We start from the raw sequence: 17102 nt of genomic DNA, 5'->3' as shown, positions 1-17102 counted from the left end.
TTCTAACCATTTGCCTCCTTCAGCTTGCTCAAGTTATTCATCCAGTCCTGCCTTTCTGCTTTTGATGCCTCAGATCAGCCTCCTCCAATCTCCCACATAGTCCTTAGCATGGGGGCATTTGCAGCCTGTACCCTGGCAGCCTCCTGACTCTAAGTTCCTTCCTTTCTAACCTTCCCTGCATGACACTTCCAGAATAGATTTCCCAAAGTCCTGCTTTCTGTATGTCCTGAGAGTTAACAGAACGTGAAGTAGTGGAAGAGGAGCAGAGCTCCGGAAAGACCACAGGTCCAGCCCCAGCTCCACTTTATCAGCTGGGTGATGGGGGGCAGTTGGTGTCTCTGAGCCTCATTGTTCTTGTCTCTTTTACATCGAGTATATATGCCCTGCCTGACTCTCCCCATGTTTGGAATAATAAAATTAATATATGAGAACACAATTTAAAATTAGAAATTAGCTGAAGGTGTTACAAATTTGTCTTCCCTGTAATAGTCTCTTATTTCCTTCTGAATCAAGTGTAATGTCTTCAGATGTTCTTTGCCAACCCTGTTTAAGATTTTCTCATACCAATATAACCACATATGTTTGGGGAGCTGCTCTCCAGATACTCCATGTGTTTTTCTTAACTTTGCCTTTGATCATGTTGCTTTCACGCTTGACCTTATTTTCTATCCTAGATTGCCAGTCAGCAGAGCAAAGCTTTTTCAGATCCAGGGACTTTGTCATTTTTACCACGCTACCATAATATAAAAATATCAAAATGAATTTCACTGAATAAAATTGGAATATTTTATCATATAAAATTGGTATTTTTATGTCTCCCAAATTCTCCCTGGGGGTCTTTTGAATAAAAATATTAAAGTTAACAGTGGTCTGCCCAGCTTATGACTCACTCCCCACTCATCTGAGCACCTCTCCCAAACCATAGGAGAGGGCCCTGGTAGCCGAGTGTATGTTCTGTGACTTCTGCTCCTTTGCCGTACGGTGCACACTTGCACTGGGAATGAACTTGGCTTGGCCTCGCATTCCATGATGTAACTACCATTTGGAGGATTCTCTTTCCCATTGAAGATGATCTGCATCCTTACTCATAGCTAATGTTGCTTTTGATGATTCTGCAAATGAACAAGATGACAAAGATTTTAATTATATGTACTTGCTATGTAATCTGGCACCCTCCTATGAGACTTGGGGTCAATTGTTGTGTTTAGAGTCCTCTTTGCTCCTCATGCTGTTTCCAGATCATTGCTTCTTCATTCTTTTATGGAAAAAACTGTACCTTTGAGGCTGATTCCACTGGCCCAAACCACTGTCTTCGTCTTTTCATTATTCTTCTCAGTAACACTCATTCACTGACTCACCTTGTCTCTACCCTTGGTTGTCCTAGGAACTTCCCAGTAAGTTTGGTGTCCAGGTGGAGAATCCCTGAAAGCTTTGGCCACTTAGTTCTGTGTCTTCATCACCAATTCCACCTTTTACACTTCACCTCAAACACCCATTCTGTCCCACAGTATTCTGGGCTGAGCCACCCTGCTCCTTCATAATCATGAATTCAAATACCGTTTCAGAGACTACAGTCCCCGAGCCTCCCAGTTTGCTGCAAGTGTTTTTCATCCTCAGGACTTTTAGTCCAATGCACCTTCCAATGTCTCTTATAACTGTCCTTTCCCAGCTCAGATTCCATGACCATCATTTCACTCACATACCCAGGCAGATTGGTGCTACTCTAGATTCAAAGCCCATCTGGGCTCTCAATACTGCCTGCCAATCTTACTGTGTTTCTTTAGCCTACTCCCTCGTCCATTCTGCAAACCATGATGCCATGAGTTGAACTGTGTCTCCCAAAAAGATACGTTGAGTCCTAACAGCAAGTACTTGTGAATGTAGTGTTATTTGGAAATAGAGTTTTTGCAGATGTAATCAAGTTAAGATGAGGTCCTACTGGATTAGGGTGGACCCTAAATCCAATGATAGGTGCCTGTATAAGAGGGAGAGATTGGAGATGGGAATACATATACGGAAGAAGGACATTTGAAGATGGAGACAGAGATTGGAATGATGCAGCTATAATCCAAGGAACACCCTTGCTGATAACCACCAGGAGCTAGGAGAGAGGCATGGAACAAATTCTCCTTCAGTATCCAGAAGGAACAAACCCTGTTGATGTCCTGATCTCAGACTTCTGGACTCCCAAACTGTGAGAGAATGAATTTCTGTTGTTTCACGTCACCGAGTTTGTGGTTATTTGTTATGGCAGCCCCAGGAAGCATGCACGTGATTTCAGAGTTTTCCCACTAGAAAGCTCCGACCTTCCCTTGCCCCCGCCTCATGCTCAGTGGATAACCTTGCCTTTGAGGAGGTAGAAGCCACTAGACAGTAACTTCCTCAACTTCTGTACACCAAATTTGCAAATCTACACTCTCCTATTTTCAAAACTCCTATTTCCCTCCTCTTAGAAAAAAGAAGGTATGATAACATACATAGTAGTGAGTAAGAAGAGTGCAGGTTCTGGTAGTAAGAACATTTGATTTCAAATCTGGATTCATCAATTGCCAACTGTAATTTTCGGTAAAATATCTAATTTCCAAATGACTCATATTCCTCTTATGTAGAATGGATAATACCTCATAGGATTGTTGTAAGGATTAAACATGGTAAGTAAAGGAATTATCTGTCCTATAGTGCTCAATAAAGGCCAGTTATTATATTTCATTATTGATTGAACTTACAGAATTATCATATTTGTGAGTAAAAAGATCTTAAATATTGGCAATCCCATATGGCTCAGCGTATCATTACAATGAATGTAGTCCTGAGATAGGCCCTACTTAAAAACAGTATCTTGCTCTTGATCTCATTCCCTTTTGCCTTTTCAGACTCACACGATGAATGACCTCCTTTCCTGTATCTTCACCTTCAGGCTTTGTATCTGATGCTTTCAATCATTACGTAAATGTGCTTTACTCTCTCATTTAAAAATAATATGTAAAATGACTGAATAAATGAATAATTCCTAGGTATCTATCCATCCCTAAGGCCCTTCGCACCAAAGCTTTCTGACATTTTCCTCTCTGACTCAGCTCAATTCAACTTTCCATTCTTTGTCTTGCTTGAGCTTTCAGTGTTATCCAAACCAAGTGACTATGCCTTTCTTCTTAAACATTCTTCATTTGGGGATCACGCCCTTGATTTACTGTTCTGTATGACCATTCCTTTCCAGTCTCATTTGTTAGTTCCTGGCAGCTGCTCCCATCCTTTAAATATCAAGTTCCATTATGGCTCCATACTGTGAGCTCTTTGTTCTGATACTGAGCAGTGGGCTCCCTCTGCTTGCCTGATCTGAGCCAATTAATCACAATGAGTTAGACATCAAGAAAGGAAGTTTAATTAGATTAGCTGGCTAATTGGAAGACAGGTGACTAATGTCTCAAAAACTCATCTTTGAGGATTTCAGATTCTTGAGGCAGTTATATAGGGAAAATGGGCAGTAAGGAGGGGGTCCAGGATGTTGGTCTCCAGGCATGACGGGCTCCAGGCACCACATTGTTCCATTCTTCTGTCAGCTGTGATGGATACCTTGTAGGTGTGTTTCCTGCCTGTGGTCAGCCTGTTCCTGGAGAGAAACTCATAGAACAAAGTTTTAATTTATTGAAGTATCAGGGAGTACATATGTAAGCAGAGGCCATAAATCAGGAGAGCATGTGAATTTTTTAAAGTGCGTGCAGAGCAGCGAGTAGTCACACAGAGGAGGGGCTGGGGCCATTTAGCAAAACAAGATGGCCTCACTTTTGCTCACTTACAGTTCTACATCAGTGCTTCTCAAAGTGTGGTCCCTGAGCCAGCAGCATCAACATTACCCAGGAAGCTGTTAGAAAAGCAAATTCTGAGGCTTCTTCACCTCAGAACTGCTATATCTGTCAGCATTCTCCAGAAAAACAGGATCAACAGGATATATGTATTTAAAGGAATTTGCTCATGCAATTGTGGAGACTGGCAAGTCCAGAATGTATAGTGCAGGCACGGACAAGAAACTCAGGCAGGAATTGATGCCGCATTCTTGAGATAGAATTTCTTCTCTGGGGAACCTCAGTTTTTGTTCTTAAGGCTCTTCAACTGATTAGATGAGGTCCACCCACATTATTGAGGGTAATCTCCTTTACTTAAGGTCAATTGATTATAGATGTTAACCACATCAACAAAATACCCTCAAAGAAACACCTAGATTAATATTTGATTAAATAACCAGGTACTATAGCCTGGCCAAGTTGACACATAAAACTAAGCATCACATCTAATGAATCAGAAATTCTGGGATGGGGTATAGCAATCTATCTTTAAGTAAGTTCTTCAGGTGATTCTCATGCACGTTAAAGTTTGGAAACTACAGGTCTGTACTTTCTACCTAGATGCTCAGCCATTCCAATGGTTTCAATTACTATTTATATACCAACTCTCAAAGTTACATCTATGGCCCAAATTTCTCCTCTGTTCTATTTGGATATTTCACAGATACCTCAAACTCAATGCATCTAACATTGAACTCCTGACCTGCTGCAAACCTGGACCTCCTCCACTGTTTAAGATCACAATAATAAAACATCATCTTCTCAGGGGTTCAAGCTAGAAACCTGGCATTCACTTTTGACTCATCCCTATTTTTCACACAGAAATCCAATCACTCATGATTGTCTTAGAGATTTTACCTCTAAATAACTTTTCATTGTATTCACTTCTTTGCATTTCCACTATCCCCACACTATTCCAAACCCATCACTGTTTCACTTCGATTAATGCACTACTTCTTCCAATTCTTCATTCTCCATGCAGGAGATGATTTGCTTTAATGCAAACCTGGGTATTAATAATAGGTACTACATCTGTTTCACCTGTGCTTTGTATCATTTAGGATGCCTTTGGCTGCAATTAAGGAAAAAGATCAACTTTAAATCGCTGAAACAGTAAGGAAATTTATGATTTTACCAAACAAAGTCCAAGGCTAGTTGATTCCAGAGCTGTTTAGTTTGGCAGCTCATCAGCATCACGAAGGACCAGCTTCTGTCTGTCTCCTGGAGGAACACTGTAGTCTCACTTCAGGGTGTAGTGTTACAGCCTCTGTAGCATGCAATCCCCAGAGTGAATGACTGTTAATGAGTCCCACGTGGTGGAAAGAGGACCATGGAGACAATGTGGGCAAGGACGAGAGAGGCCAAGAATTTGATGAATTCTCGATGTGCGTACTAAAATCACCAAGAATGGTGGCAAGAATGTAAGTAAAGGGATATGCCAAAACTCAGGGACTAAAATCTTCAATAAATGAGAAGTGACCAGGAAGATGGTAGAAAACTGCAATAAATGGAGGCAACAGATGGTATAATCTTAAGGCATGTGCTTCAGTGGAGCTGGATTTTTAGGAAGGAGAGAGGAATAATGACCTGGTGGCAGCAATAACGAGCAAGGAGGGCATGGATGCCACCTTTGGACCCTATAGGAAAAAAGAAAGAGCCATCATTAAGAGGGCTTCAGGGGAAGCTATGTCCTTAGGAGACATCTAGTTTTTTAAGTGACAGCTAAGTGACAGAATCGTGGCCAAAGAGGGGAGTTAGGAAATGGGCTATATACCCAGATAAAAATCAAGGGCTCAGGTCCAATCATTCTGAAAGGAGAAAATAGATATTGTGGGACAATAGCTGTCTTTGCCACAAGTTTCATCTCCCCCATTATTACTATGTTATTTGTTTGCAGGATTTAGGAGGATGGAATGTGGGTTGTTGTTAGCATTGTAATCATACTTTTAGGGCAGTGCTTCCTAATAGGTGTTCGCGAATGGATTCCAGGTACCTCAGCCAGAGGGATGGTGTGGAAGGGCCTCCCACTAGGAACTGCCTCATCAGGAACATTTCTGAGGGCGAGTCCCCTAGTTTCTTCTGATTCACCTGGCCCTGTTCCTCTGCTAAGAGGTATGAGCAAGGCCAAGGAAGCCAGTCCCCTGCATATCTATTTCAGTAGCCAACTGCAGAGTGTCCCACTGCCCATAGTGGATAAGAGGCCCCTGAAGCCACTGGATGAGATGCCAAGGGTCATGCACCGCACCCAAGGTCTTGTCATGGTGTCCACGGGTGGGAAGCAAGGAGGGGAGTCAGAGGCTCTACAAAGCAGAGCTCTCGGCTACAGCAGCAGAGACTCTCTATCCTTATATATATTTGTCAGATTTTTCCATCCCTTTGCGGCACATACGCTCTTTAATGACGTCCAAGCCAGCTTCAGGGTGACCGCTCCAATAAAGCGTGGATGTTCTTCCAAATAGAGCATCATGACTTTAAAACACTTGGTATGAAAATGTTTGATTGCATTCAAATCCACATTTTGGCAAGAACTTTCAACATTACCTTTGTCAACAAAAGAAAAGGAAGATTTGTTATATCCGTTACATGTAATCTTAGCTGCTGTAAAATTTTGAATGGTTGTAAAAATGATTTAAACATTTTCATCACCTGCTTGTGCAAATAGCATTTCTGGTTGATGTCATCTATCAAGAATTTGAAGAGATGATCTTTCCTTTGTCAGGAATTGTGGGGAGGCATTTAAGCATACAATCTGATTAAAAAAAAAGTTATGGTCAGAAGTAAGCTAAGTTTCGCAATAAAGTTGTTTGGAATTTATTTGACTTAGACGTACGGACAGATTTATTCAATAATACGTTGTGTTTTTATTTCTTATCACAATTACAGAATATACAAAAAGTAGACTTCTTTTCACCAAGTCCCATATAGATACCTCTAAATATCTTCCACTTTACTCCAAGTATGCTCCTAAAATATTGGCACTTTTGATGTGGGCAAAAATGTGAAGGATTGCTTTAGTGAAAGCACTGATTAGTGTAACCAAAATGGTAATGGTATACGTAATATCTGTCCACTCTGCTTGTTAAAGTGCACATTAATAAATTGTGTATTTTTTTCTAAACATCCCCGGGAGTTACTGCCTAATAAAGCCATGCTACTCTATTCAGAAAGGAAGGGGAATCTGGAATCTTTTACTACTGTGATATAAGTACTGGTACAAGCAATGTAAAAATTTTTAATTAACAGGCATTTTTTGGATGCTCAGTATCCATGTCCCCTTCCTGGGTTTATTGATTTTTTTCTGGAAATCACTACATTTTTCATCTTCACAGTCCAAGTAGGGTTGACTTGACTCCAAGCTCTAGGAATGGTGTATGATGGGCCCAAGCCTATCCATATATTCCATTCTCTTCCTTACAGTGGTTGGTTCAGAGACAGGCACATAACCTGTTCAGAGCCAATGAAATGTAAGAAGACTATTTGTTGAGACTTCTGAGAAAAAGAAGCTTCACTCTTCCCACTGATATTTTAGTTGCCCATGGAGACGAGACATCTGGACAGTTATAAAGCCATTTTGCTACACTGAGTGGTGCATTTGAGAAGCCTTTGTAGGAGTCTATCAGGGAAGGCTGAATAGAGAGGGTGAAGTTGAGTCCTTGATGACATCATTTGAAGTGCTGGATCAAACCTCACCTGATGTTGGAAATAATTCTGAATTTTCAGTTTTACGAATCAGTGAATTTCTCCCTGTTCTATGGTTTCTTAGATTCTGTATTTGTCTGTCTGGCATCCATTCATCACAGGGTCAATTATATTAACTATGTTTTCTTATTTTTTGTATTCTTGATGCTCTGGCATTTGTAGCTTCTCTTAGTGGGAAGAAACTGTTCCTCCCAGGAAGAGCCAATTTTTAGAGATAGCAAAGACTTGGCCTGAGCATGCCTTTCATGTGCAAACCAGCCAATCCCATCTATACCCCATGACTAGTCTCTTTATCAAACTCTCACACACTAAACTAATATTTCTCCTACCATAAATCAACCCAGGGCCAGGTATCAGACAACTAGAGATTACCCCTATAGCCTACAGCCTACCTAACATCATTTAAATGGGCCAGTCCTAAGCCCCGACCCTGCCTTGCTTTTCCCACAGAAACTCCAGTAAAGGCTCTGGCCTGGGCTTTTCACTCACTGTTGCTTCTGCTGCCAACCAAACCCTGATGCTTCCCCGTGGCCCTGCGTGGTGTGGTGGGCCCTCTTCTTTCAGGAAAGGGAATAGAAATCTTCTTCCAAGGTCACTGACCTCAGTCTCTCAGGCATACCACTGTGAATTAAATCCCGGGTTTAATTTTAGAACACCTCCCCCTTCTTTTCCCCGATTTTGGTTAAGTTGTTTGAGTTGGAGTTTCTATTACTTAAAACTGAAAGAGTACTAACTCATGGAGCCAAATAACTTAAAAAGGAAAAAAAGTCAAGTCACCCTAGAGGTATTTTCGTCAGGTAACTGTCCACTCCCTTCTTTTTCATTAGACAACTGTTTATTCTCTCCCATCTTTCTTCTCTCCCTTATTCTCTCCTCTCTCTCTTTCCATCTCTCCCTCCATTCATTCAGTATTTATGTAGTGCTCCCAGGTGCCCGTGCTGGCACCAATGTCACAAAATTGTATGAGACAGTCCCTGCTCTTGAGTGGCTTACGGTGAGTGCGTTTGGGGTAGACAGATGGTAAGTGATCTGACAGAAGCAGGTAAAGATTTAGTGGAGCCCGAGGAAAGAAGCCATCAGTTTTTCCTAAGAGTGGTGTTCAGGAAAGGCTTCAGAGAAGGAGTGACCCCTGAGCTGAGTCCTGGATAGATTTTGTTACCAAAGCCACAAACAGAGCAGAGAAGAGCTTTCACTCACAGGGCACTGCATGGAAGAAGATTCAGAAGCTTAACTCTTGTCATGCTCGGATGTGGGCAAGTAATCTTCTGTACCTGGAACACAGGAGGTGGCACTCACTTGGTGCAAAAGTTAATGGGGCACCAAAAAAATCAGAAATTGATAATATTTTAATGCAGTATTTTTAAAAATAAAAATTAATGCAAAACTCTTGATAAACAAAACATCAAAATTTGAAAAATGAACACATTAAAATTCACAAATGGCGTCCTGCAAAAGAAGTTTCAGTAAGCTAAAGTCAATTAAAAATTACTTAAGATCTTTACTTAGTCAAGACAAGTTGTCAATGATGTCAGTTCCTTCAATTTAAAAGAAGAAAAGAAGTAGATTTTAGAAGTACTGTTGATGAGTTTGTTTCCATTAAAGCCGAGAAAGTAAAAAGACAATAAATTTTGTTTTGATGTAAATAAAATATTTGAACCCAAAATAATATTGTGGGTTTTTATACATATATTTTTCAAATTTTCAATATTTTTTCAACTATCATAATACTCTGCAATAAAGCTAATCAAACAAAATGGATATAAGATCATACAACTTGTCTGTTTTTGCAAAAAACAGCAATACAGTTCAGTTTTTTGATACTTTATCAAAAATTTTTACAATAATTTTGATTTAAAAAATATTTAAAATATTATCCTCCTTGATTGCTAAGTCTTTTGGTTTCCCCTTAAATTTTGCTCTTGAAGCAAATGCTTCATTGGCCTCACTCTAATTGTGGCCCTGGTAAAGAAATTATGTTTGTTTAAAGAAATAACATATTCTTAATGTTCCTACCCACTACAAGTGCTTTTTGAAAGGTTTAAAATGGTAAGGTTAACTGAAACTGCCTCACTCTGACACTAGGAATATAACCATTGTGTTAGGAAAACTCAATGGTCTTCCTTCTGTGTGTCTCTTTTACTCCTCACACAGAACACTTAATTTCTGGTCACCAGATATGTGGAGATTTTTCCCCACACTGAGCAATTCTCCATGACACCAGCTGAGTGTCCTACAATTTAACTCAACTCTGACACAACAGTGTCAGATCCCACAGGTTAAGAACTCAGTTCCACAATACTGCTACCACCCCACTTCAGATGCCAATTGCAGTAGTAGGATCCCAGGTTATCCACAACTTCTGTCCAATTTGGCTACAAATTGGAGGTCCCCATGACCTGCTCTCCCCTGGATTCGAATATTTGTTAGAGAAACTTACACAACTCTGGCAAACACTTACAAGATATGATAAAGGATGCAGATGAAAAGCCAAGGGACGGGATATATCGGGCTAGGTCTGGGAGGGTCCAGAGTGAAGGAGCTTCTGTCTCCATGGACTTGGGGTGTGTCACCCTTCCGGTCCATGGGCGTGTTCACTGACCTGGAGGCTCTCTCTCAACCTCGTACCTTTGGGATTTCTATGGAGGCTTCATCGCGTACACATGGTCAATCACTAACTCCATTTCCAGCCCCTCTCCCTTCTCAAGAGAGTAGTGGGCAGGGCTGAAAATTCCAAGCTTCTACTCACAGCTTGGTCTTTCTGGTGAATAGCCCTCATCCAGGAGCCATCCAGGAGCTTACCCAATGTCACCTCATTAGAACAAAAGGGACTCCAGAAATGGGAACAAAGACCAAATATGTACTTCTTATTATAAATCACAATATCACACCACTATGTAAAAATCAAGCTTAAATAATTTTTCGACTCTATATTCCACAGCAGAAGATCACAGAATTTTAGAATTTTTGAGCCATAGCATAATGGCACAGAGTAAACTATATGAATATGTTCAAAGCCTTCGTTCTTTATCTCATTTGTTGTAACTTACATCTTGAATGAAAATAAGATAAAGCAGCAGATTTTGAAATTATTATTGATAAGTTTGTAATCCATGTAGAGCTAGGGGTTTACGTGGATAGATTTCAAGGGGTGTACGTGAACCACCTTAAATTTTAGGCAAATTTTGTAGATGTGTCATGTCCATGACTACGGTCTGATTCTGTACTCACTCACCATTTAATTTCTCACAAGTTATAGTTTTCCGACATTTACAAATTCCATCCATTCATTCAGTAATTTGAATCAAGTATTTTTATTTATTTATTTATTCATTTATTTGAGGAAGATTAGCCCTCAGCTAACATTCGCTGCCAATCCTCCTCTGTTTGCTGAGGAATAGTGACCCTGAGCTAACATCTGTGCCCATCTTTCTCTACTTTATATGTGGGATGCCTGCCACAGCACGGCTTGACAAGTGGTGCATAGGGCCGCACCCAGTATCCAAACCAGTGAATCCCAGGCCACTGAAGTGGAATGTGTGAACTTAACAGCTGAGCCACCAGCTGGCACCCCTGAATCAAGTATTTTTTTAATGTGCCAATTACTATATCTGTGGTTATGGTTATATTTTAAGTGGGTTTCTTATAGATAGTGTATAGCTGGGTCTTGATTTTTCCTGTGATCCTCAATCTCTACCTTTAATGACGTAGCTAGACCATTCACATTTGACTGTAATTACTAGCATGGATATAATTAAACGTCCCATCTTGCTACTTGTTTTCTATGCGTCTTTTGCTTCTTTGTTCCTTTTTATTTTCTTTTGGATTTTATTTTATGATTTCATTTATCTCCAGTAATGGATTATTAATTTTACCTCTTTTTATAAGTTTTTCTTGTAGTGTTTCTCCTAGGATTTATAATATACACCTTCAATTAATCAAATCTACCTTCAGATAAAATTATAGTACTTCGTGTATAGTGTAAGAACCTTCACTAGTATGCCTTCAATTCTTCCCTCTCCTTCTTTGTGCTATTGTTGTAAATTTTACTTTTACCTACATTTTAAACCCCTGCTGCTCCTTGCCATGTGGCAGTTCACAGGATGGCATAGTTTCAGGCCAGCAGCAGCACGTCTTTCTGACTTTTTTAAAATCTCCAACCTCTAGACTTCCTTTTAAGAACTCACCTTATTAGGTCAGGCCCACCCAGGATAATCTCCCTTTTGATGAACTAACTGGTTAGGGACCCTAATGACATCTGAAAAAAAATCCATTTTGCCACATAATATATCATAATCAAGGGTATGATGTGCTCTCATATCCACAAGCCCTGCCCACACTCAAGAAGAGGAGATTATTCATGGGCTAGCATCATTAGGGGTCATCTTAGAATTCTGCCTAATGCATTTATTTAAAGGTCCTGTCTTATAGTTTCAACATCTGAGTCTCTGAGTATGGTTATATTTATTGCTTTTTTTCTTCACAATGGGTTATTTTTTCTTTCACTTTTTGTGAATGCCTTGTAATTTTTGGTTAAATACTGGACTTTGTAGGTAGACAAACAGTAGAGACTGAGGTGAGTAGTATTTATATGTGTAAATGGCACTTCTCTTTTTCTGTTAGAACTTTATTTTGGGGGGATTGAGTAAATGTAGTTAGGAGTTGTGCTGGATTTGGGTTGTGTTGTTGCTATCGTCGTCTTCAGTGTAATATACGCTTCAAAGTCATCTAGTGGTAGGTGCTATTACTCTGGTCTTAATGTAGAGACTGAGGTCTCGGAGTTTTTGTTCCTCCCATAAGCTTTCAGCCATTCATTCACATATTTGCCATAGTAGAGACCTCTCTCCATGCTCTTATCCCGCCCCTCAGTAGTGGACAGGTGTTACTCGTTATTCACTAGTACACTTGTGGTGGGAGCCAGCTAGGATTTTCTGTTGTGCTTGTCTAGCATCAGTCTAGGAAGGCAGTTTTCACTTTGACCTTGAGGCTGAGGCTTTCTCAGTTTTCTTACCCTTCCATCTCCTGAAAACAAAGCTGTCGTTCACCTTGGGTGGGAGATTCCTGCCTCTCGCCAGCAGTAGTAGACTTCTGCTTGGTAGTGCTGTAAAATCTCGAGCCCAGTTTCCTGCCCCTCCTGCATCAGTGGAGGGATTTTGCTTCTACTCCTTCTCCAGAAGCGATGGTTCTCTGTGCCACAGAAACATAAAGGATTTGCTGCTCCTTTTCCAGCAGCCTAAGACTTTTGATTTGTAGAACAGAAAGGTCTGGCAAGTCAGGCAGGACATTTGAGTGGCCCCCAGTAGGTGCTATTCACCTCATGCACATCTGCTCCACCAAAAGAGTCTCTATCTGGTCTTCCACCCTGACCCAATATTTCTTCTAAGCTGAGTGAAGGGTCGTGAAAAAGAACTTGCAAATGAGTGCAAATGCCCTTGGCCCAGGATCCTCAGCTATTTCAAACTGACATAATAGCCAACACTTGGCCTTTAAGGATTTGTTGATATTTTAGCTGAACTTACCCACTGTTACTGCCAATAGAACACCACCTTCTCTCTGCTGAAAAGGTGTAGTCTTCTGTAGGATCCATTTGTGTACTCCATCTCTCCTTGAAGGGATTTGGTCTGCTTTGGAATTCAGTTTGCTTAGTTACCAAGAGCCGTTCCCTGACTTGCACAAGGAAAGTTATGATTTTGTAGATCATTTGGCTTTTTCTCATTGTTAGGGTGAAAGTGACATTTTTCACCACTTTCTATTTCTTGGGCAGAAGCAGAAGCCCAAGGCTGTGGAGGTGAAATAAGCGTAGTTTTGGTTATTGAGCTCCCATGAGCTGGTGCTGTGATAAGCAACTTATAAACATTCATTCTCAACTTCGCAGCCACATCAAATGCTAGGTATGCTTGTTCTCATTTTACAAATGAAACAATAGGCTTTTTCCAGATGCCAGAGTGTAAGCGCCAGAACAAGGATTTATATTTAGTTTTGTCTGACTCTAAAGCTCAAAATGTGTTCTTTCCACTCTTCATTGTTGTCTCTGTAATCAATGAGTCGGGAGAGATAAAGTGGAAACGTTTATAAAAATAATCATGTAACTATGGTCTAAGTGCTGTTATAGAAGTAAGCACAGGACACAGGGAAATATAAAGACGGATCTCCAAATCTAGAGAATCAGGAGTGTCTATGAGGAGATGATTTCTAGAATGCTTCTTGATGGATGAGTAGGAATTAGGCATAAAGGGGTAGATGAGATATACCACATTTTGTGCCCACTCAGCTTCTTTTGAATATCTTCCCGTATTTCTTTTCCACATTATGATTCCAGAAGGTGGAAGCCAGTATTTGGTTTCCTGTATCTCTTGCTGCTAGGTCACAGGTGACACAGCACCAACAGTTAGATATTCCTGCCTGAGGTCTGAATTAGAAAGAGGCCATGCATGGAGCTCATTTCCTGAGAAGGTAATAGAGCGTGCTAGGGAGGCACCACTTTCAGAGACAGTACAGACAGAAGCCCTAGCAGCACTGTCTCTTGTTCAGTGTCCTTGCTCTGATGAATGTGCCCACTGGTAGACGGACATGGCCTGGGGGGCAGATCAGTGACATAATTTGGGTGTTATTCTTGGCTGCTTTGCCTTCAGGCCTGATGCTTGTCTTTCCCAGAGATTCTGTGAACGATCTAGAATCAGTTAATGAATTCACTTTTTGCTTAACCGAGCTGGAGTGGGTTCTGTTGGTATACTTAGGAACCCTGTCTGAAACACGAGCATTCCAGGTAGAGATAATAATTGGCAAATCTTAGAAGGAAAAGAAGATGAAGCATTTTGAAAACTGGAGCTCTGAGGAGTAATTTGGTGTTATTGGAGTAGAAAGTAGGTAAGAGAAGATACTGGAGATATTCACAGACATCCTGTAACAAACATTGAGTTATTTTAATCAGAAAGGTGACAGGGTCATATTTGTGCTTTAGGAAAATCACTCTGGCAGCCATGTAGAGAATGAACTAGAGGGGATCTAAGTGAGATGAGAAGCAAAGAGTCTATTAGGAGACAATCGTGGTAACAACAGTGAGAAATTATGAGTCTCTAAATTCAGTCAGTCATAGTATGGATGAGGAATATGGAGCAGAGTAAGAAGACATTTAGGAGATATAAGAAATTTAAGATGTTGACTGATTGGATGTGAGAATGACGAGCAAAAGGGGTTCGAGAATGATTCTCATGTTTCTAATTTGGGAGATTAGTTAAATAGCAGTGCTACTCACTGAGACAGGGAATACAAGAGGAGGTAGATGTAGTGTAAGAGATGAGGAGTTTAACATGCTGCAATTGAGAAGCCAAAAAGAGATAACTAGTATGAACTTGGATATGTGGGACTAGAGTGGAAGATAGAGACTTCTGATTGAATGATGTTTAGGTGGTAGTGGACATCTGGATGACAGTAGGATCAACCAGATGGAGTATGTCTCATGAGAAGAGAAAGGGGCAGAAGATACAACCCTGGGTAATATTAACATGTAAGATTTGGTTGGAGGAAATGAGGAACATAAAATAGACTGAGAAGAAATAAACAGAGGGTTAGGGGAAAACTGAAGAATGAAGAAATCAATTGGTTTAGTTCCATATTGAAAATGTTAGTTGATATGGTTAAAGATGTTTTTGATGACCTTGACATGGACATTTTGGCGAAGTGATGGAGCTACATGGAGGGGTTAAATAACGGATCAAAGGCCGCTCTTTTCAGTGACTAGAATATGAAAGGAAGACGAGAACTGAGTCATCACCTGGAGGAAGATGAAAAGGTAAATGATCATAAGGTCTGCTACATGTCTATTGCTATGGGTGACTTAAATAATGGAAGCAAAGACCAATGAGGAGTCAAGGAACTGCAGGGCAAGGGCTTAAATGCAGCATCTGCACTGACCATGAAATCACTCAAGATGATAACAGAACTTGGGGTGGAAAAGAAGAATAGGCCAAATGCCACAGTCCTCGATGAATTCGAGGCAATGACACAGAAGTCAGCAGACAGAAGGCACAAGTAGGTGGTCCATTTTGACAGCATGGTTAGATGACATACACTTCAAAGAGGAGGGTTTTTTATGCATGGGGGCGGAGGTATAATTGTAAGGATTGCCATTCCTTTTCCTTCTAAGTTTGTAGCACATGGAGTGATATTATCAGGAGGTTGGACAATGCTCTCAGGAGAAGCTGAAGATGCTGGTAGTTTCTTTCCTTTATACTGAGGGCACTAGAGAGAATGGTGGCCAGGTTAGGGAGAGAGTGGGAAGACGAATGAGGAGAAAGATGAGAAGTGCAGAAGAATATTGGGAGGAGAATGTGGGATGAGAGGGAGAGTTTATTGGGATGATTTTGATGTGAGGCCATGACTAAGGATGACTTGGATGTAGGTCTGGTGAGTTGAGTTTCAAGCGAAACTCAAGTCAAAGTACTGGAAGTTTCTGTGAAGGTCAGAGGCCCAAAGATCCTGAAGCTCTGACCTATTCTGACGGTGGTTTTAGAAGTTTAATGATGCTGGCAGACTTTGATTGTGATTGTGCTTGGAGTTACAAACAGCATGTTGTTGGGGACTGTGGCCCTGAGACAGTCTCAGGCACATGGAATTAATCAACTGCCACATTTTAGAAGCCTGAAGCAGCACCAGTTTTAGGTGACTGAAGAATTAGGTAAATCTCTAAATGGAGGCAGATATGGCATAAATTGTTCCAAATATCTTCTTTGTTAAAAAATTTTGAAAGCATTCACATTTATCCAGGAAATTAGCTCAGGGAGCTGGCAGAAGTTTTTATATAGGCAAAGATCATTAACTTCTTTAGGTGAGCTTCACTCATTCATTCATTCAATCAGTTCATTTAATCATATATTGACACATTGCTTGCCAATGACTATAGACCTATTCAACTTCAGAAACAACTGTCTACAGACACAGTTTTCAACCATTACTAAATGTTTAGGAATTTTAGAATTGTTGGTCAACTGTATGCACTCTGGGGAGGAAATCATAATAATCTTCTCCTTAAGCAGGTTCTCTTTGTATTTGGGATTACAAGATTACAAAACTCCTAAATAAGCCTTCACTCAAGCCATGTATTAGGCATTATAATTTACAAAATATTTATTTAATGACCTTATTATCATTAAAAAATGATTTATGTTTTATGCTTATTTTGTTTTTTACAACACTTTGCAGTCAGCACAGGTGGCTAAAAAAATTATGTATTCTGGAGATCCTCTTAATCTACCATCTTCTTCAGATCCAGAAAAAATCGAATGAACCTTCTTTCTTTGCCATGTGGAAGGACAGATCCCAGTCTAGATTTCTATACATTTCTGTGGGAAAGAGACATATTATTAGGGTCATTTTCGGCCTAGTATCAACTCAACCATGGGACTTAGAATTTTCTCCTTGACTTCCTCCTTTAATCCAATCATAAATACCAGTTTGTAGCATGTAGGAAAATTTAACCTAGAGGTATTCAGGTCATGGGAAGAGGACTACATCAAACATTCCACACCTAACGATGGAAAAATCATATGTCAAGTATTCCTGTTC

Source organism: Equus przewalskii, chromosome 6, assembly GCF_037783145.1.
Source record: "Equus przewalskii isolate Varuska chromosome 6, EquPr2, whole genome shotgun sequence".
NCBI classification, from domain to species: Eukaryota; Metazoa; Chordata; class Mammalia; order Perissodactyla; family Equidae; genus Equus; species Equus przewalskii.
The sequence above is the reverse complement of the archived record's forward strand: the minus strand, read 5'-3'. Positions refer to the sequence as shown.